The following is a 20,838-nucleotide window of genomic DNA, read 5'->3' as shown; positions in this document are numbered from 1 at the left end:
TCAGGTCAGTACATTATAGGGCAGCAACAAAGCTGCAAACCTTAAAACATCTAGCTTTGAACTAACAAGCTAGCGTTCATTAAAAAACACAACCACAATCAAATGTTGACACATTTTGGAGGCTGTTAGGGGTGAGATATCACAATAAGTAATAAGACCTCACAAAAACATGCACATGGCTAAAGTTTCAGTAAGTCACTTCCAATGGGATAGAGGTGCAGATTTTGAAAAGCATTTGTAAACACATTAAACCTGTAGATAAGAACTTAAACCTTATTTATAGAGTCTCAAACACTTCATTGTGAATTTCTCTCCATCATGCTTTTGGCATCAGTTAGAGGTATCTGATAACTGCCCAAATCGTGCAGAAGGTGATAAAAGAATCATGAGCCCATGTCACAAAGAAATCACCAAGTCAGGAACACTGAGAATGTACCTTGTACATGCAGAAAACAGAACAAAGCCATTGTACTGGCTCTTACTGAACCATCCAGAGTCAAGACAAGTAATTTCCAAAACTGGAGTATCACAGAATTAAGAACTGCTTAAAAGGGTGATTAAGGCAATGCATAATAAATAGAAAGAAAATCTAAAGTAATATATATGTAAGAGAAGTGATTTAAACGAATTTAGAAGCTTAAAAAAACACTGTGCAATCACAAAAAAATTTGCATGCAGCCCATTTGAGACTTTTCCTCAACATGCAGAAGCAGTAAAGATGTGAAATGAATGCATGATGTGTTTTAACATACAATGTAAAGTATGACCATGATACACGTCAGCAATATATCCTTAATAAAAATACTGTATTCACTGCTAAACTTTGTGTAATAAAGGAAACAAGCCCAGACTCAGGACCTATCAACACTAATACCTGAGGAACAGAAGCAGTTTACATCTGAGATTAATAGTATTTGAGATGTGAATAGTAAGATGCAACACAAAAATATCCGAGTTAAAAGAAAGTTCAAAAATAACTATTTAAAAGTTGGTTTAGATGTAAGCAATTGGATTATTTCATATTCCTTCCTGTATCTCCTCAACTTAACCTCTCAGTGCCTAAGCCAGCTTTTTAACCAGAGCCAGAACTAAAAGAGAACTTTCCCTCAAGGGCAGGTGAATGTGAAAGAATTGCCCCTTCCTCCTTTGAAACACTGCATAATAAACACAACACCACCTTCTACATAAGACAGTGGACTAAGCTAATCTTACTGCAGATGGTCAGAAAAGACAGCAAACATTTACGATGCTAACTTGAATCTTAGAAGTCTAGGGGCTTGTTCCAGATTTCAGGCAATTTCTTAGTCAAATCTGTTAACTAGAATTTCCAATATTTAACAATGACATCAATTCTAGCATCTCTCAGGTTTTGGGTCAGGGTTTATTTGATGTTTTGTTTGATTGTGATTTGTATGATGGTGGTATTTTGAAGAGCAAACAACATCACCAAATCAGCAACTGAATGTTACATCACCACAGGCATGTCCAGAAATAGAATGTTTCATATCTAAAAAGTTGCTCTCAACTTTTGATCATAAAAAGCTAGTATGGATCAACTGATAGTATTTTCTCTAACGTCTACAGGGACCAGGCAAAACAGCTGATGTGCAACTGCCTACTCACTACCAGAAGTTAAGTTTTAAACTGAGACACCACCTCACAATCACTCCCTAAATGCATCTGTATTTCCATGTACATTTCTTTCTAACTAAGATCTTCAGACTAACTTCTCACAGTAGTTAAAATGCAGATTGTGTAATACATAAATTCATTTTAAAGATTCTTTAGCAGGAACATAAATTACTTCACATTAGAAATAACTTCTATTTTAAAACTAAATATCAAAAGTAATTAGCAAAGTTGTCCTTTTTCCTGAAGGCAACTGAAGTTTTAGTCCACAACTAGGCAGTCTTCCTGACAACTGAAGGCCTAAGATCACTAAACACATGAGGTCATATTCTTAATTTTTTTCTCCTTTGCATTAACTTTTGAGTGTAGAAGTCCTCACAAACCTCATGCCTTGTTTTCAAATAGCTTATTTGTCATCTAATGAATCCCCAAGCAACTTCTGTGATGCCTTCCAAGCATGTCTGGTTTTCTAGACAAATACATTATGACACAAGACCTACTCTCCAAATTAACACCATTTGGTAATGAGAAACTGCACTAACCTCTGAGTTGAGTAAAATTCAGCAAGATTGAATTAACCTTAATCACTTTTGAGTAAAAGTAACTTACAAAGAAAACCGGATCTGTAAGCATCATCACCGTTCCTTGAATTAACACTGCTTGTACAATGCACTTCTGCTCCTTATTTGCTAGCTGCTTTTCTAAGCAGAGGAACACAGTGACCTAGTCCAGAAGCTAACTCAGGAGTCTCATCAGCTCTAGTAAAATACAACTGGTGCTTAAAACTTGTTTCTGTCTGAAAAGCACTGTTTTCTGTGTAAGTGCCTACTAGTACCACACAAATACCAAAGTACTACGAGTTCAAAGAAAACCAAAGCTGATGTTCAACTGAACGCATATGCAAATACAGGAGGACAGTCATTTAAAGAACACCTGCACCTCCAATTTCTGCTAATTGTCCAATATCTGAAGTTTCCCAAAGGAGTAAGACCTTTAGTCCATGACACAGCATGTTTGCAGCTGTGTCACAAGAACCTTGTGGTGGGTTGAAATTTCCCCCCAACATTGTATTTGCCAGACCAGCTCAGTTGAAAGCAAATGAAAGATGAATGGGATTACAACCATTTTAACAAAAATGTGTGGATACCATGGGTATACCTCGATACCATAGGTATACCTCAATACCATAGATACTACTGGTGCATTACACTCACTGGTCTGCTGGAACAAATTGGCTTTCACCAAAGGATTCAATCTACAATTCAAAGTATAAGATGCCTGTCTTATTTTCCCCCAGATTTTTCACTACTGAAATTAAACTCTCAAGCCACAGTGAGTTCTCAGTGTTACAATTACTTCAATTTTAGGAGCTAAGTGAATAAACAGATTTACATCCATATGACTAACAGTACAGTGAGCCAAAGTTTCCTTGACAATCTGGAGTTCTGCACTGAAGACATGGATCCAGCCAGGAAGACTTAGATCTCACTAAGAGTTGTGGAAACAAAGCTTCATAACGTACATGCCCACAATGCCTGGCTTTCAGTTTCACTTGTGCATGCATGTTCATGGTCACTTATGCAAAAACCTGAGAAAAAAAACCCAGACCACCCATTTCTAGGGTGCTCAGTAAGCAATCACTGTAACAATTCCCCTGCCTGCTCCCAGGAACAGTTTTTGAGGGAGGTTAGATGAAGGTTTTTTTGAGGGGTTAGATAAAGCACAAGGATGACAAGAACATTACATAGTGCTACAGCAGATCCAGCACTTTGAGCTCTTCCTGTAACATTGGGCTGTGAACGTCAGAGGATCTGATAAACCCTAGATCTACCATCTGTGCTCAAGACCCTCATTCTACAACTCTCTTTTCTCAGAAACCAGAACACATGATATGCAAGACTGGTCATAGAAAGAGTAGATTGAAGGGAGGCTGCTGATACATACCACTTTCACGGGAGTTAAGTGGGCCACAAACAGAAGTCTGGCCTTCAAAGCACTTTCAGGTAACTGAGCTAGAGAGAGCTAGTTTTGTCTGGCACAGAGATAAAGTCACTCAAATTCCAATGTACACAGTTGTCAAATTCTATTTTGCCCTAAGAACTAAGGTAATTTCTGAATTTACAAGAAACTAGAAGTGATTCAACTGGTTTCAACCACAGCACGGTGCTTTTCTTATTCACTGAAGAGTGTACCATTGTAAAATGGGCACAGCAGGAAAGCAAGCTTCTAGCATTTTTATCAGAAACTACCTACAGCTGTACACAGCCCCATCTGTTCTCTCAGGTTAACTTTATGACTGACAAGAAAATTATCAGGCACTATATATTTGCCTAATGTAACCTCCATCAGAACATATTAAAATCCCTACAGAGCAGGGGTGTGGAAGAACGTATTTGTCATATGTTGCACACCTAGCATCCACTTCTCTTACCTACCTCAAAGGAATCAGAAATGTCTGTGTATTTTCATAATGCTTCAAGCACAGGCAGACACACACAAAACTGCAGTGTGCTTGGAGATTAACTGTGGAAGATGATGAAGTATTATTAATATACCACGGTCACTTGAAAAAAGTTTATTTTTATATGCAATCAACTGCCATGTGTTTTATATGCAGAAAGATCTATATAAATTCTAAGTACAAGCCAGGTATAGTTACTAGATCTTTCAGGCAGTTTCTTAGCATTCGTTGGTGACAGACATCACCCACGTCTTAACACTGCTACTATGAACATCTACAATCAGGCAGAAAGCAAAGGAGCAAAGGCCACATTTCAGGTGATAACTGCTAGCAGACACCCAGAGAAGCGATGTGATTAACTCCAGAAAAACGAAAAACGCTCTGTCCTGAGGCAGGAAGCAAGATTTGCCCGTTCCCTCGCTGAATCTCTGGGTCCCCCTGCCAGCAGCACCGCACAGCACACCCTCGCTGCGGCTCCCGGCACGAGTGAGAACAAGGCGCGGGAGTCAGCACAAGGCCACGGCGCGCTGCCATCCGCCGTCCCCCCCTCGCTGCCCGCCCCTCCGCCATGTGCACATCCACCGCCCTTCTCACCCGCTACTTGCTGCAGCTCTCCCAGTCACCGCCACCACCGGTTGGGTCTGCCCAGCAGCCCGGTACTTCTCTCCCGCGCCCCTCAGCACGGCCGGACGAATACGCATACACACCCCTTCCTACCCGTGCGGCTTTCCGGCCTCGGCGCCCTCCCCCTCCCTGCCGGCGCCGCTGGCCCCGCTCGGTCCCCACGTGTTGCGGGCAGACCCGCCTCCCCTCAGCACCGGCCCGAGCCGCGCGGTCCAGCCTAGCCCGGCCCGGCCCCTCCGTGGGGCGCGGCGGAGAGACGAACGGGAGCTGGCGGGAGAAGGGAGGGGGAAGGGAGAGCGGGCAGCGCTCCCCACCGAGGGGCCCGGCGACTCACGGCACTGTCGGCGCCGCCAGCGCCGCGACCCCCGCGAGCGCCAGAGGCTCGGGGCGGCGAAGGCACCGCCCGCCCCCCACACCTCGTCGGCCAAGCGGCCCCGCTAGGCCAGAACGGTACCCACGGCCTCCCCGCGCGGGTGTAGGGATCAAGACACCACCCCTCATTCCCCCCCGCTCGCTACCCCAATCCCACCCTCCGCACGCCCGTTCCCCGGGGGCGGCGGTCCGCAGCGCCCCACCCGGTACCTGAGCGGGCCGGAGCTGGCGGTGACTCAGGAGCGAGGAGGAAGCGCCGCGCGGCTGGCGGTAAAAAGACCCGAGCTCCCGCCGCTCGCGCTCATATAGAATTAACGTCACCACGTAACCCCCCCCACACACCCCCCCGCGCGCCCCGGGTTTCTTGGCAACGCGCGCGCGCGCTCCCGCGCCCTCGTGCTGGCCGTCTGCCTCAGGCACGCGCCTACCGTTGGCTGAGGCGGTTGGGGCCTGACCGGCCGGCGCCCTTCCCCCGCTGCCGCCGCGCTAGGCAGGACGGGCAGGCGGGAGGAGAAGCGCAGAGGGAAGGCCCGGCCTTGTCCCCAGGGACGTGTGTCCTCTCACGTACCTCGGTCTTACTCCCTCATCCCTACTGTGGGCCCGAGGGGAAAGGCACGCTAGTGCCCTGGCAGGCGTTGGGGCCTCCCGGGCGGGGCTAAACTGTGGCACCTAGACTTTGTTGCCCCGCTTGGTGGGCCACAGAGTAGTACAGAAAGTACCTCCTTCCCGGCGGGAGGGTGGTAAGAATGGACCTGACAGGGAGTTGGGATGTAATCCTGCCCCGACCATTTCGGTGCTGGTTTAAACCTGAACCAGGAGGGTTTCTAAGGTACCTGAGCAAAACCAAGTTACTCACACAGGCAAACCCTATTCACACAGGCTACAGGTGCCACAAAACTCACAGTCAGCTCTAGCTGACTTTAAAAGACCAGGCTGAAAACCATGGTGGTTCAAATGCTGTTTCATCAGTTTCGATTGTTCCTGCATTGGCGAGGATGGAATGCCAGCGGCAGCAAAACCGACAGCCCTTCCACTTTAACTTGCCATACTAGACTGCCAGAGACCCGGGCAGGCTGGTTTCTTACAAACACCTCTCGTGTGACTGTATGCTCCAAGGGAAGCCTTTTCTAGAAGTAATTCTAGAGTTTCTTCCAGTGCTCACGGTCTTGAGTAATAGCATGGAGCACACTTGGAGAAGATTATTTGTGACCTACGCTGAACTTACAGAAATGTAAATGTGTTTGGGACTTTTAGCTCCTCATGGCTGGAATGGGCTGATGATTTCAAACATAATTTGAGGCAGACACATGATGGCATAAGAGGAGTTTGCTGAGGATATATCACCATATATTTAATGTGTGCTATTTACAGTTTACTAAATTCTTGCCTCTACTTGTCCAGAGCAAACTGTTGGCTAAATGTAGCTGTTTAAATAATGGAGATTACAACAGAAAACAAAGATGAAAAAGTAGTGGATCTGCCTAGTATCTACACCACCATCTATGTTAAGAACAAGCAAAAGTTAAAGAATCCTGTTCTTTAACTGGCACTGTATGGTGCCACACCAGATTTGTGACATGCATGGTAGTAAAATCTCAGCTGCTAAAAGAAATTTCTTTATGGGACAGAAATCCTATCTGCAATGTACAAGTTTATGGAGAGAGAGCACACTGAATTTGAGAAGGGTGAGCTTTTTTTATAACATGCAATTTCAAACAGGTAGAAGCTGCAGAAGTGTAAGGAAGTGAAAATAAGATCCAGGCAAAAGGTTGCCCAGCATAGCATGGATGGAGATGTTGTTCTAAAATGAAAGTCTCCATAGTCCCCTTGCAACCCCCAGATTTTTCAAATTGTACTAAATGCTAATTTTTTATTTGTCTGAGGCATCTGTGCTGCTTGGGAATAGCAGGAGGGCTGAGGTGCATGGAAGACAAGCAATCGATTGGGATTTATTGCAAAACCAATTATATGCATTTGCAGGCATTCCCCTTATTCAATCAGCTAAAGTGGCAATCACTTGTAAATGAGTGATTCACAGGGCGGCAGCTAACCTCGTGACATGCACAATCCTGAGGCAAGACCCAGTGACCCCTATGGACGAGTGATGTACAGAAGAAATGAGACGTGTAGAAGCCAGCACTGTGGGATAGAGAGTGAGTGGACAGCAGAGGCCAAAAAGTGGGGAGAGGTCTAAGCTGGCTTAAGCTGGAAGTGTAGCTCTAGACTGCAAGGAAATACCTTTTCATCCAAAATCCACAGATTCTTTTAGGGGTTTTGCTTTCATCAGGTAAGTCCACCCCTTCTCACGAGACAAACTAAGCCCAAAGTCCTTTATACTAGGGCTCTTTAGCAGTTTTGAAAGAACAGTTATGGAAACATATTTTAATAGAAGCAGTTTCTGTGAGCAACTAAGTAGGAAAGGACAAAAGAGAGAACACAGACTCCAATCCTGCTTCCCCATGGCAACTGCCATCACAGACCTGAGCACACTGCTAGCTCATGTTCAGACACTTGTCAACCAACACCCCAAGGTCCTTTTCCACCAGGCAGCCAAGACTAGGCATCCACCCTGCCCAAGACTAAAGCAACTCTAAAGTTAGGCATCAGTTAAAATTAAAAACTGCACTTGAGTTTAAATGGCATACATATTTTTCTTTGCTTTGGATTTTCATCTTCTTGTGTGTTTTCTATGCTGAGGACATGCTCTGCAACTTTTAGAGTGCTGGGTAATTGGAGCACTGCCTTGGTATTGCACAGAAAGTTAAACTAACACCTTTTTTTTTGCATATTGGCAATCAGAGCACCTGAGAGGACATGTTAAATACCAGAACAGGTATATTTTCCTCATAAATGTATGTTATTTTTCAAAGCATTGCATCCTGAAGCTTTCTTAAAAAGTCTTAAAATGTGTGTGTAAGAATTGTGCAGGCGTGGTAACTGAATGCAAAGAGAGTGTCATCCCATTGGAGAGTTTTAATCATAGACACTACAGGAACTGCCCTTTAGCAAAGAAGCTGGATGTGAGGAGGAGGTTCTTCACCATGAGAGTGGTGAAACCCTGGAATGTGTTGTCCAGGGAGGTGGTCGAGGCCCCGTCCCTGGGGGTGTTTAAGAGCAGGCTGGCTGAGGCTGTGGCCAGCCTGATCTAGTGTGGGGTGTCCCTGCCCATGGCAGGGGGGTTGGAACTAGATGATCCTTGTGGTCCCTTCCAACCCTGAATGAAACTATGAAACTATGAAACTATGAAATCTCCTGTGGACAGTGGCTTCAGCAAATCTGTGGTCAAATTGTGGCTCCAATTGGAGGAAGATGTCTTTGAACCAGAATTCTTTGAACCAGACCACTCACATGATAGTAGCTGAATGTCTTACTCATGGGGCTATTGAATGTGACCACTCCCTTGAAAGCATAGGCCTTATCAGATGTACTCCCTTTGAATCCTTACCCCCACAGTCTGCATCACTGACTTGCACGGTGGCTGTAGAGGGAGGCTCAGGCAGGGGCTGTCTCCAGGCAGAAGCCATGACAACACCCAGGAACAGAGCACAGGTCTAGGTTTGCATATGGACAGGCCTGAGGAAGGTCAACTACTGAAGCAGTTGCAGAAAGCAAAGCCACTATATCTGTAACAGCCTCTTGCAACAAATAAACTTGGCATTCCCATCCATCATCCCAAGGATAGCAGGTCAGGCCGCAGCTAAGCTAAAGTGGTCTTGGTGCTTCGTATTCTTACTTTGGATCAAGAACTCTGTGGCAGGCTGAACATTTAAGCTGCTTTCAGTCCTTTTGTACTAACAGAAAAATGTAAAAGGTCCTTAGTGTGGGCTTGGATCTAGTTACATGAGCAATTAGACATGCCTTCAGAGACCTGGGCGCACTGAGAAAGCCTCAGTTTTACAGGTCTCGGGTCCTGGTCAGCACTGCACACCTGCCATGTATGAAAAACTATGACCATATGTCCTCTTCTGATCATAGCTGATTCCAGATCGGCTCACCCCTGACTGTTTTCCAAAGTACTGATTGCCCAAGGTTACACTCCTGAAATCTATTGGCAGCGCTCCACATGTGAGCACTCAGCTATAGCAAAGGGTGATGTGAGTGTTCCTTGTCTGCTTCTGTCTGCAGTAGCTGGCTGAGTTACAATCACCATGGAAGTTATCGTCAGTCACTGCAAATGACAACAACCTCACTGAACTATTTACAGAGCAAAACCCCCAAGGTTCCCCAAGTGCCACAAAGAGATGCCTTTTCCTCCTTACACTTTCAAGCCATGATGAAATCCCACGCGGAAGTACTCGGTTTACCAGTACACAGTGAAAGCAGCGAATCCAGAGTATTCCTGTTAAAAGACTGGTTTGGTTTCTCGGGGCAAAAAGCAGTTCTTTTCAACTCTCACTGAGTAATTGTCCCAAATTACATGGCTAGCCAATGAATGATACGGGACAGAGCTGTTGTTAGTTCTTCCACGTATTGTTTACTTTTTGAGGAACTGCTTGTTTTCTAACGGAAAGTACATCACCCCAGAAAGCAAGGCATCGTTTATAAACAGTGCCACAGACTGAGTAGGAAAGTTCTGCTCGACTATCGCATGGCAAGGTATGCAAATCCCTATGCAGCGCTGAATGAACACCTCTCACACATTTCTAGTTCACACTTGCTTCTGCTTTTGTGAAAAGAGAGCAAATTTTCCCTCAGGGAACAGATTTGCAGACAAAAGGAGCAGCAAACTAAAGAAATACAGTGTGTGTAACCTTTGTGATACTGTAATAAAAGACATGATTTGGAAAAGGTGAAATAGTGAAATGTGATTATACACTTTTTGACATAATAAACCTTTAACATCTTTCATTTCCCAAGATTTTTAACTCTCCAGGAACTAAATTCTGCCTGTTGCCTTGCATTATAGGGATTGCTCATGGATGCAGAAGGTGTAAACCAAAACTAGAAGAAAATGAACAACAAACAAACCAAACAACCTAGGGGAGAGATGAAGAAAACAGAGATGCAGTATGGAGTGCTAAACTGTGGGCAAAAAGCAAATGCTACAGGTGTCTGAAATCAATGAACAAATGGATGTACAAGTAGTACAGAGGTAGTACAGAAGACAACAGAAGTTAAAGCCTCAAGTATGATGCACTTTTTTTTTTAGGGTCATTGCTGAGGGCTAGAACTCACTGCAGGTTTAGTGTGTTTTCATACAATCAATAAGGTTAGAAAAGACCTCAAAGATCATCAAGTCCAACCTATCACCCAACACCTCATGACTAACTAAACCATGGCTTCAAGTGCCATGTCCAATCCGTTTTTGAACACCTCCAGGAATGGTGACTCCACCACCTCCCTGGGCAGCCCATTCCAATGGCCAATCACTCTTCCTGTGAAGAACTTTCTCCTCACCTTGAGCCTAAACTTCCCCTGGCACAGCTTGAAACTGTGTCCTTGTGCTCTGGCGCTGCTTGCGTGGGAGAAGAGATCAACCCACACCTGGCTACAACCTCCCTTCAGGTAGCTGTAGACAGCAATAAGGTTTCCCCTGAGCCTCCTCCAGGCTAAACAACCCCAGCTCCCTCAGCCTCTCCCTGTAGGGCTTGTGCTCAAGGCCTCTCACCAGTGTAATTCACTTGGGTCTTTTAATTGTTTGCTTGAAGGTGGGATGACTTGTGCCTTAGAAATGCCTCTTTCTGTCTGTTGACAATACAAGGCCTAGAGGATAAGTCAAAAATAAGTGTGCATTTACTAAATAAACCTAAATTCTCTAGCCCTATTTTGAACACCTAAAGTGAAGAAAAGGAAGCCAAGCAGCAGAAGTAGTCTGGACAGCTTGTACCTACCAAAGCTCGTGGTGATCCAGAGCCCCTGGAAAACAGATTGCCCAGTAGATTTATTTTACATGCTTAGTCAGTCCTGTTTTTCCTTCCTGTTTTCTACAGTGGTGTCCATATTTGAAAAATGGAGAATATACTTAGGGTCTGGTTGTTTGGCTTGGGTTTGGAGCTGTAACAGTGGCATCTCTTCCCAGTGTCACTTGGCCACCATCGAGTCCCAGCAAGAAATTCCAGAACATCTGAGGAAGAAAGCCACATGTTGCAGCTAATTAACTGCTTTTATTTTTTATTGTCTAAGTGTATAAATATGTACTTGACTCTTAGTAGCTTACTTACCATTGTGTGGTTTTTTTTTTTTCCTTTTATATGTTTTTTCTTGTGGAGTGGTTTTTTGGAGTGCATTTGCCTCCATAGGTAGGAGATAGCGCTTACTACTCTGCTCCAATATTCCTGTCTACCAAGAGACATCATGCATTGTTCTGTACTATTTCTTACCTTGACAAATCATTTTCTTCCTGTTGGAAACAGAAATCCTTACTTGCAACCCCCTGAACTACATCTTGACATTGCTTCTCTTTCCATTCTTTCCTCCTTTCCACAGGAGCCTGGTGTGCTTCGGTAGTTCCACAGGTAGACAGGTAGCTACCACTGTGTAATTTTAGAGGGCAAACTTAAGGTTTGCAGGCTGTGTATCCCTTTCTTAACTTCATGTTTATGAAATTATTCCAGAAGACTTTTCAGGACTCTAGGCCTTGCATTCAGAATAATCCCTGTCATTTTGCAGGTTCTGTAAATTAAATGTATGGTGGTGAAAAATAGACAAGACATACCCTAAAGTATCTCCATTAAAGCCCTAAAGGCATTTTGGGTGGAGAGTATATAATGTTGGAAGGGTTTTCCAAAGGGAAAGGGTGAGGCAGCTGGGAAAACGAGACAACCTACTTGTTCTTGTTCCTTCTTTGTTCTATCTATCATTCCTTATCCTGCACTTAACCAACAACAGACCATTCTCAGTGTAGTTTTCTTTTTTTTTTGTTACCTGCAGAGGCAATATGAGAGCTGCAGTCCCCTGTGCAGTCATATCATTAAGATAGCATCCAGCTCAAAGTCCTCAGCAGAGTAAGATCATAAAGAGCATCAGCCTGAGCATCTAGCAAGGATTTCCTGGATTACAACTCAGGCTGACTTTATGTCAAGGATGAAGAGAGCAGATCAACTTAGAGAGTAATATTTTAATCTGTTCCCGGTGGATCTTACTGGAGGCCATGCAAGTATTATAAGGAGCCTAACCAGATAGGTTTGCTCAGGTCAGCCTAAAGGAAGAAGAAAGCCCTGGGGAGTGAACGTGTAGTCACCATTCTTTGATGGCCTGCATACTTAATGGATAAAGTAATGTGCAGAATAAAGATGAACTCACATCCCGAAGTTAATGCATTTCATGGAACTTCCAGAAAGAAGCACAGGTTGCAGGAAATTTGGAGATACTCAGGCAGTATTCCAATGGCCAAACACTTGCAGTCATAGTATCATCAAACAGAATTCCATTTATTAAAGGATATTCAGGATTTGCAAGTAGAAAAACTCAAATGTTTTGCTCAGTGTGTGGTGTAAACATTATCAAAAAGAGGCAAAAACATTATGGGTAATAGATTTCTGACTTTGCTGACTTAATCAGTACCTTAATTAGCACCTTTTCAATTGTTAATTGGTCTGGCTGCTGCAGTTATTGCTGATCCATATTAATCCACCAAGGAACACCAGATGACAATGCCAAGTCATGGTGACCTTGTCATTCCATATGCTACAGCTACAGATGTTCACTGGAAAGTGTGAATTCTCAAAAATCTTTGTTTTTATTGGAAATATACATATTTCACTGATTTCTTTTGGGAAGGTCTTTCGGGATCTGACATAGCCTCTTATACCTATGTTCCTGAGAACATCAGACAATTAGGTCCTCTTTCTTACAAAGTGGACGAGAGGAGAAAAAGGAACACCCAGAGAGTACTGCATTCTAGGCTGACCCAGTTTTTCTTATTCTGGCCTCACCCAGTGGGGCCTTATATTTTGAAAGATCCCATCACCGTGAGAATTTAAACATTCATGGGATGAGAAAGGCATTTCTTGTTGTTCTGCAAGTGAAGCTAAAAAAAACCCAAAGTAGCAGATAAAGGGGATAACCTCAAACCCTAACAGAAAAATAGGAAAGTGGTATTCACTTTTGTCATATTTTTAACATGAATGTTTTAGTGATTTAGTAAGAGTCACATCTGGATGAGAAGGAAACTTCAGAGATTAACCTTCAGACACTATCAGTTTAACCAAACATTGAATTAAATCTATTGTAGCCTGAAAGCAGCATATTCTTCTTTTCTAGAGGGTTTAAAATATATCTTTGCCACCTGGTTCAACACATTCTTCGTGAAGTCCCACTAACCGTAGTAAACCTGGGAACAATGTACAGTTCTTCTGTGTGCATTACAATGCCATGTAGTATTTTAGCATAGGTTAAGATTTTTGTCCTTTCCTTTCCCATACTCCTGCCTAAGTCAGTGCTCTTTCTGCATATTCAACAGGGCAATGATTCTGTGCAACAAAGAATTTGATCATTAATGATTATATTGAAATGTACATATTTATCCAGATAGGAAAGCCTGGTGGAAGGTAATGTACCCTCTAAGCCATCACATCCAAGAAGGTATTAACTCAGACTTTGTTATCATCAAAGGTTTTACTCACTTTTGCATGTGAGATGAGCAGTGATCTTTGGTAGGGTCCAGAGGAACAGAAGAGTTGTTCTTTCTGCTATGAGAAACAAAAAATCAGGAACAGCAAGCAAATGGCCAAGGTGTGAGTTACGAGGCAAAAATGGAATGAGGCAAGAAAGTGCTAGGGAAGGTGAATGGAGCAGTAGACCAGTGTAAGAGGTAAAAAGTGGAAGTCAGAATACAACATGAGTAAAAACAAAAAGAGAAAACTGAGATCTAAGTTTGTTTAGGATGAAAGATGTCAGACATCATCATAATTTTAGTAATTATAATTATTGTTACTGTTATTGTTGGTGTTTCTTTTTCCTTAGAAATAATAATACTAACAAAAATGTGAGAAGAGAGGACAAAAATCCCAGGAAAACTTGCAAAAGCCTTGTAAAAGGGACAGAAGTCTGTTTAAAAGTTATCTGTTTTGCTTTTGGGGTAAGATGTCACCCATTTTCTATTAAAATATCAGGTGAAAATTAATATTTGTGCAGTGACTTGGAGGCAGATTTTATCTGAATGAAGTAGGATCACAGGACCACAGGATGTTAGGGGTTGGAAGGGACCTTCAGAGATCATCAAGTCCAACTCCCCTGCAATGCAGGACCATAGAATCTAGCACAGGTCACACAGGGATGCATCCAGATGGGGCTTGAAAGTCTCCAGAGAAGGAGACTTCACAGTCTCTCTGGGGACCCTGTTCCAGTGCTCTGTGACCCTCTCAGTGAAGAAGTTCCTCCTCATGTTGAGGTGGAACCTCCTGTGCTGTAGTTTCTATCCATTGCCCCTTGTCCTATCACAGGGTGCAAGTGAGCAGAGCCTGTCCCCTCCCTCTTGACACCCAGCCCTCAGATATTTAGAAACATTTATTAAATCCCCTCTCAGTCTTCTCTTCTCCAGACTAAAAAGCCCCAAGGCTCTCAGCCTCTCCTCACAGGGCAGTGCTCCTATCCCTTAAGTAGAGATAGAGCTGGTCAAATAAATGTGAGGCTTTTCCAAAAAAAAAGAATTTCCTACTTTTTATACTTCTACCAAGATGAATAGGTTCCACAGATTTCAAATGAAGAGGAATAGGACGCTGGCTTTCCTCCTGCTTACTAAACCTCATCATGCGGTTATAACCCTCTGAAAGTGCCTTGTGACATAGTTTTGGTGGGCCAGTTTGGGTGGTGAGTTACAGCTTGTGAAAACATTGTCATAAGCTGAGGTAAATATCCTAAGGTAGCTTAAAATCAAATTGCTTACAGATTATCACAGAATCACAGAATCAACCAGGTTGTAAAAGTCCTCGGAGATCATCAAGTACAACCTATCACCCAACACCTCCAGACAACTAAACCATGGCTCCAAGTCACATCCAATCTTTTTTTGAACACCTCCAAGGATGGTGACTCCACCACCTCCCTGGGTAGCCTATTCCACTGGCCAGTTACTGTTACTGTGAAGAACTTTCTCCACAACTCAAGCCTAAACTTCCCTTGGCCCAGCTTGAGACTGTGTCCTCTTGTTCTGATGCTGATTCTATGATTCTATGGAAGGGTGTTTATGGCCTGAAAAATCTCTCAGCCCAAAGCCTCAGAGGTGTTTGAGAGTTGATCTGGAGTGGATCTCCTCCCAAGCACTATAGGGAGACAGTGAAAGGATTGAACTCAAGGCAAAAAAATTCAACTTTTTGGTTTAGTTTCTTGGAGCAGAAGAAGATGAGATTCTGTCATTTTAAATTTAGATGCTATTCAGAGCATGGTTTTAATTTAAATTGATTTAAGTAGGGTTTAGAAAACGAAGCTCCTAAATCCCTTAAATAACACAGACTAGAATTAAATAGTCAATGACAGGAACAAGGATGGTGGGAAGGAAACATGATACTTTACTTCTGCTCAGAGGCACATCCTTTCATGGGAAGGATAAAGGAGCCAGAAACCCTCTAAGAATACTATTAAACTCATGGAAGCTTAGGAGAGCTAGGAAAAAAAAAAAAAAAAGAAAAAAGAAGAATATGGATTTGCAATAGAATTATGTAAGAAAAATATCTGGAGCAGCTGAAATAAAGTGGATGCTTATTCCTTAAAGTCAGCATATGATAAGTGAGCAGGTCCTTCCTTACAGTCAACATATAAGTGAGCAGGTCCTTCCTTTTAAGACTCACAGGACACTGCTTTTGCTATACACTCATGTTTTGTCCATTTTCTTTTACACCCAATCAATGGAATTGACTCAAGCTCTGCTGCATGACTGGCTACATCTATGTTTTTTAAATGTTAAAGACAGGAAGATTTCCTGGAGTTCCGGGTTTTGTCTTCCTATTTCTACAGCTGCATATCCACGTGGAAAAGCATTTGCAGTGCTGGGATCCACTTGCAAGTGGTCTGATCCTTACTTACAAGAGAAAATTTTAGCAAGGTGAGTTGGTTTAGTAATAACTCTCTGGAGAAGTGAGAAACAATCCAAAGCAATTAAGTTTTTTGCCTTGATTGTTTCTAATGTACAGAGGCAGGTGGGAGGAGGAAAGGAAAGGAAAGGAAAGGAAAGGAAAGGAAAGGAAAGGAAAGGAAAGGAAAGGAAAGGAAAGGAAAGGAAAGGAAAGGAAAGGAAAGGAAAGGAAAGGAAAGGAAAGGAAAGGAAAGGAAAGGAAAGGAAAGGAAAGGGAAGGGAAGGGAAGGGAAGGGAAGGGAAGGGAAGGGAAGGGAAGGGAAGGGAAGGGAAGGGAAGGGAAGGGAAGGGAAGGGAAGGGAAGGGAAGGGAAGGGAAGGGAAGGGAAGGGAAGGGAAGGGAAGGGAAGGGAAGGGAAGGGAAGGGAAGGGAAGGGAAGGGAAGGGAAGGGAAGGGAAGGGAAGGGAAGGGAAGGGAAGGGAAGGGAAGGGAAGGGAAGGGAAGGGAAGGGAAGGGAAGGGAAGGGAAGGGAAGGGAAGGGAAGGGGGGAGGAAGAGTGTGGTTTTCCCTGATTTACCTAAGTTTCTAATCATGGATGGTGTGCAGGTATTAGCAGCCAAGCAACTTATCTGGGTAAGTTTTTTTCCTCCTTACAGCCATTTAGCACCACTATTTTGAGGTGAGAGATGCTAAGGAGAGAAGTATCTTATACCATTCTTTAGGTGCAGTACTCTAGTGAAAACATCCAGTCAAGCTCAGCTTATTCTCCAAGGGAAATTGTAGTTACAAGCTCACACTTTTTGTGTGCCTACCTACAAGTCTGTCTCTTGCCTATGCTATTCCTCCCACTCTACTTTGTAAGCTGCTGGTGGATTTTAGCTAAGCTGGGGGTGAAATGGAGAACAGAGAAGTAACACAGTTCCTGCCAGCTCTGTAAACCAGATGCATGGGCACATAAGTGAGACCATGGAAAGAACCTCCTCTCTCCTATCAGGCAGGAAACCACTCCAGGCAGAAGGGAGAGCTTACCAATGGCCCAGTTTTGAGATAGCCTTCAGTGAGCAGTCACAGTTACAACGAGTCTACAAGAAACCACGGTACTCCAACAGCACTTGTTTGTATATCCTCCTTCAGTAACCTTACCACAAGAAAATAGGAAATGCATAGGGCTGATACTGGAATTCTGTGCTATTGATGACAGTTACAGGCTCCAGTATTTTATTCTGAATTTCTGCTCTGTATCATCATCTTTTATTTTTCTCCCTCTTCTCTCTGTTCAGTGGCAGACATATTCACACACAGAGACACTACAAAGGTTTGTAGTCATGGGGTTCTAAAGCTGAGAGTAACAGCCAGAGCTTTTGCAGAAAGACTGGGCAGGTGTTTAGGCAATGGACTGGGACCCAACACTCTGAGATTTAATTCTGCATGATCTGCATCTTCCAGGGCTTTTGTTTCTTCCCACTGTGATGAGAATAATAATGCTTTCTTTCTTCCTTCTTTTCTTGTTGTGGGTTGTAATAGCTGAGATTTCTCAGCAAGCCCTAGCAAAGGTCTGAACCTGTGTGAACTTCAGGAACAAATCTTTCTAGCAGAGAGAAGTAGGAAGGTGAAGCACTTTGTCATAGCCAAGGACGCCAGAGCACATGCAAACCTGGCTGATTCTGCAGTCCTTATCCAGGCAAGGCTCAGACTCAGTGAAAACACTGGCAGAACGAAGGCAAGGAGGTGAGAGAGCATCTCCTTTCCCTATGTGCAGGCATCATACACCTCTTGTGCTGGTATAATACCACAACTGGAATGCTGTTGCTATAAATTACTCATCATTTTAAGCAAGAAAACTGTATTTTGCCTTTTTTACTTTGCTTCATTCATTCAAAAACCAAGGTCAGATGATGTGTAAAAGCCCCATAATTCCAAGTTTGAACTGGCAGCCTTTGCAGCAATGGTCGAGATCATTCTGTCCCTGTTCCCTCTTAGATTATTGTTTCTATATTCAGTCTTGAAGAGGAGAAAGAATGTTTGCAATCACTTGATCTGTTTATTTATAACTTGCCAGACCCTTGTCTAGAAGCATCCCAAGCACAAGAAAAAATTCCCAACAAACCTATATGGAATTAAAAAAAAAAAAGAAAGAAGTTGTTCCATTGTTCCATCAGCACCAACATACTTGTCTCAGTTGAAATCACTCCTGAATGGAAGTTCTTACTAAAAAGGATTTAATTTTAGCATTTTGATGGGAAGAAAAGATACCAGTTTTGCTTTTGGCTCTCCTCCTCACCACCCCCATTTACATTTTCAGAAGAATTTAAAGCTCAGAAAAGCTGCCAGACTGACAGCGCTGGAAATCCAGAATCCCCATTTATCTGCACACTGCTGCATTTTGCACCAGTACTGGATGTCAGCCTGATAGGGAAGTTCACAGGCTAGAGAATACCTTGTCCTTTCAAACATTATTTTCTTGGTTTATCAACACTGACAACAACAGTGAGTTACTGGTCTTGGAACTATTCCCACAGGAGGTGAAGAAAATTAGTATCTTCTGGCAGGGCAGTCAGTGGTGACCTGATGTTTCTGCAGCACATCTTAGATGAAAATTCCTCTTGCAAAATCTCTGACCAGCAGTCCCAAAGAGGCATACTGGGTAAAAGGGCAAGAAAGTAATAATCCATCCTGAAGCTCCATCCTGAGACTGGATTTTGCTACCTGAGATGTGACAATTGGCTTCCAAAGGGAGAAGGCATACAAAGCCATTCCTTTTTGTCGTGTTGTGGCTTTACAGATAATGTATGCTTCTCAGCAGGGCAAATTAATCTGTGCCAAGTTCCATGTTGTAGTGGCTAGACTGCTTCCTGCGTGCTTGGTCAACAATAGCTCATTAAATCCCTTTGCTCTGCCCTGGAGCCTGTGGAGCTGACACCTGATGTCATTACAGAGAAGTTATGATAATGATGGAATTTTGTTTTCTCCCCAGCAGTTTGGTTATCAGGACAAAACTGTCAGAACCAATGTGGTTGCTTCTTATTCTGCATGTGTACAAGAATTTAGTCTGGAGCATCTGTAAGTGAGAATGAAAAAAAAATGGAAATGCTTACTGTGCCATTTGTAAATGAGCTTGCTGTGGGACACAGGAATACCAGCCTGAACGTATCTGGGTGGAATATTTGACACCATTCCAACTTTCCTGCAAAGAAAGAACCATCTCAGTTTTTAAAAGTGCCCTGTCTTTTTTATTGTTTCTTTTTGAAATAGCATCTTGCCTATGGAATCTGATCCTTGCTGTGTTAAAGATGCATCTTGCTCTGTTACAAGTCTGCAGTTTATGATGTGAAACACAATGACACAACTGGTGGGATGTTGCCAGAACAGCCCACATGATCACAGAATGACATAATCAACCAGGTTGCAAGAGACCTTCAAGATGATTCAAGTCCAAATGATCACCCAACCCTAACTAATCAACTGGACCGTGGCACTAAATGGCCTCATGTGGTCCTTTCTTAAACACCTCCAGTGATGGTGACTCCACCACCTCCCTGGGCAGCCCATTCCAATGGCCAATCTCTCTTTCTGCGAGGAACTTCTTTCTGAGATCAAGCCTAAACTTTCCCCTGCACAGCTTGAGACTGTGTCCTCTTGTTCTGCCACTGGTTGCCTGGGAGAAATCACCAACTCCCCACCCAGCTACAACCTCCTTTCAGGTAGTTGTAGACAGCAATAAGGTCTCCCCGAGCCTCCTCCAGGCTAAACACCCCCAGCTTCCTCCACCTCTCCTTCATAGAGTTTCTGCTCCAGACCCCTCACCAGCTTTGTGGCCCTTCTCTGGACAAATTCCAGCATCTCAACATCTTTCTTAAACTGAGGGGCCCAAAACTGGACACAGTTCTCAAGGTGTGGCCTAACCAGTGCTGAGTACAGGGCAGAATGACCTCCCTGCTCCTGCTGGCCACACTATTCCTGGCACAAGCCAGGATGTCATTGGCCTTGGCCACCTGGGCACACTGCTGGCTCATGTTCAGCCTGCCATCAACCAGTAGCCCCAGGTCTCTTTCTGCCTGGCAGCTCTCCAGCCACTCTGTCCCCATCCTGTAGCACTGCATGGGGTTGTTGTGGCCAGCATGTAGAACTTGGCACTCAGACTTGTTAAATCTCATGCCCTTGGACTCTGACCATCTATCCAGCCTGTCAAGGTCCCTCTGCAGAGCTTTCCTACCCTCTAACAGGTCAACACCTGCCCCCAGCTTGGTGTATCACAGACACTTGTACTGATGGCAGATCTCTGATATAAATCTATGGCGTTGAGTGCAAACAAATTGAAGACAGGCAGGGAGGCTGGAGTAGATGATCTCCGAGGTCCCTTCTAACATAAGCCATTCCATGAAGATGATAAACAGAGGGTTCAGCATCTTAGCAAATTAGTTTCAGATAACCTACAAATGTTTTCTTAGTGAAATTTTGTGCAATCTCACAAGTGTTTCACCAAAGAATGGACTGCAGGGTTGGGATGGCTGTTCAGATGGCTTAAATGAGGTGACATGAACCATAGACTGGCTTAGGTTGGAAGCGACCTTAGAGACCACATATTCCAACCTCCCCACAATGGGCAGGGACACCTCTCAACTAGATTTGGATGCTCAAAGCCTCATCCAACCTGGCTTTGAACACCAGGAGGAGATATCCACAGCTTCCCTGGGCAACCTGTTGCAGAGTCTCACCACCCTCCTACTGAAGAACTTCTTCCTAAGATTCAGTCTAGTCTTGTCTATCTTGCCTGTTTAATCCAGCTTTAAAAGGTGGATGA

General features: G+C 43.8%; 1 protein-coding gene across 4 annotated transcripts in view; it reads right to left on the bottom strand.

Annotated features, from left to right (window-relative positions):
• Window positions 1–5,551, bottom strand: part of NAP1L1 (nucleosome assembly protein 1 like 1) — a 31,890-nt gene extending 26,339 nt beyond the window's left edge. Inside the window, exon 1 of one of the 4 annotated variants that reach the window (XM_068162370.1) lies at window positions 5,515–5,551. The gene's annotated coding sequence lies outside the window, so the exon portion shown is untranslated. Of the gene's footprint in view, window positions 1–4,064; window positions 4,135–4,684; window positions 4,791–5,296; window positions 5,393–5,514 lie in introns of those variants that run through there. The other 3 variants (XM_068162367.1, XM_068162368.1, XM_068162369.1) reach the window with 3 other exon arrangements.
• Window positions 5,552–20,838: the final 15,287 nt, after the last annotated feature.

The sequence above is a fragment of the Melanerpes formicivorus genome, unplaced genomic scaffold (assembly GCF_026170545.1).
Source record: "Melanerpes formicivorus ecotype bairdi unplaced genomic scaffold, bMelFor1.0.p_v2 SCAF_64, whole genome shotgun sequence".
Lineage (NCBI taxonomy): Eukaryota > Metazoa > Chordata > Aves > Piciformes > Picidae > Melanerpes > Melanerpes formicivorus.
This window is presented reverse-complemented; position numbering and strand designations above follow the sequence as displayed.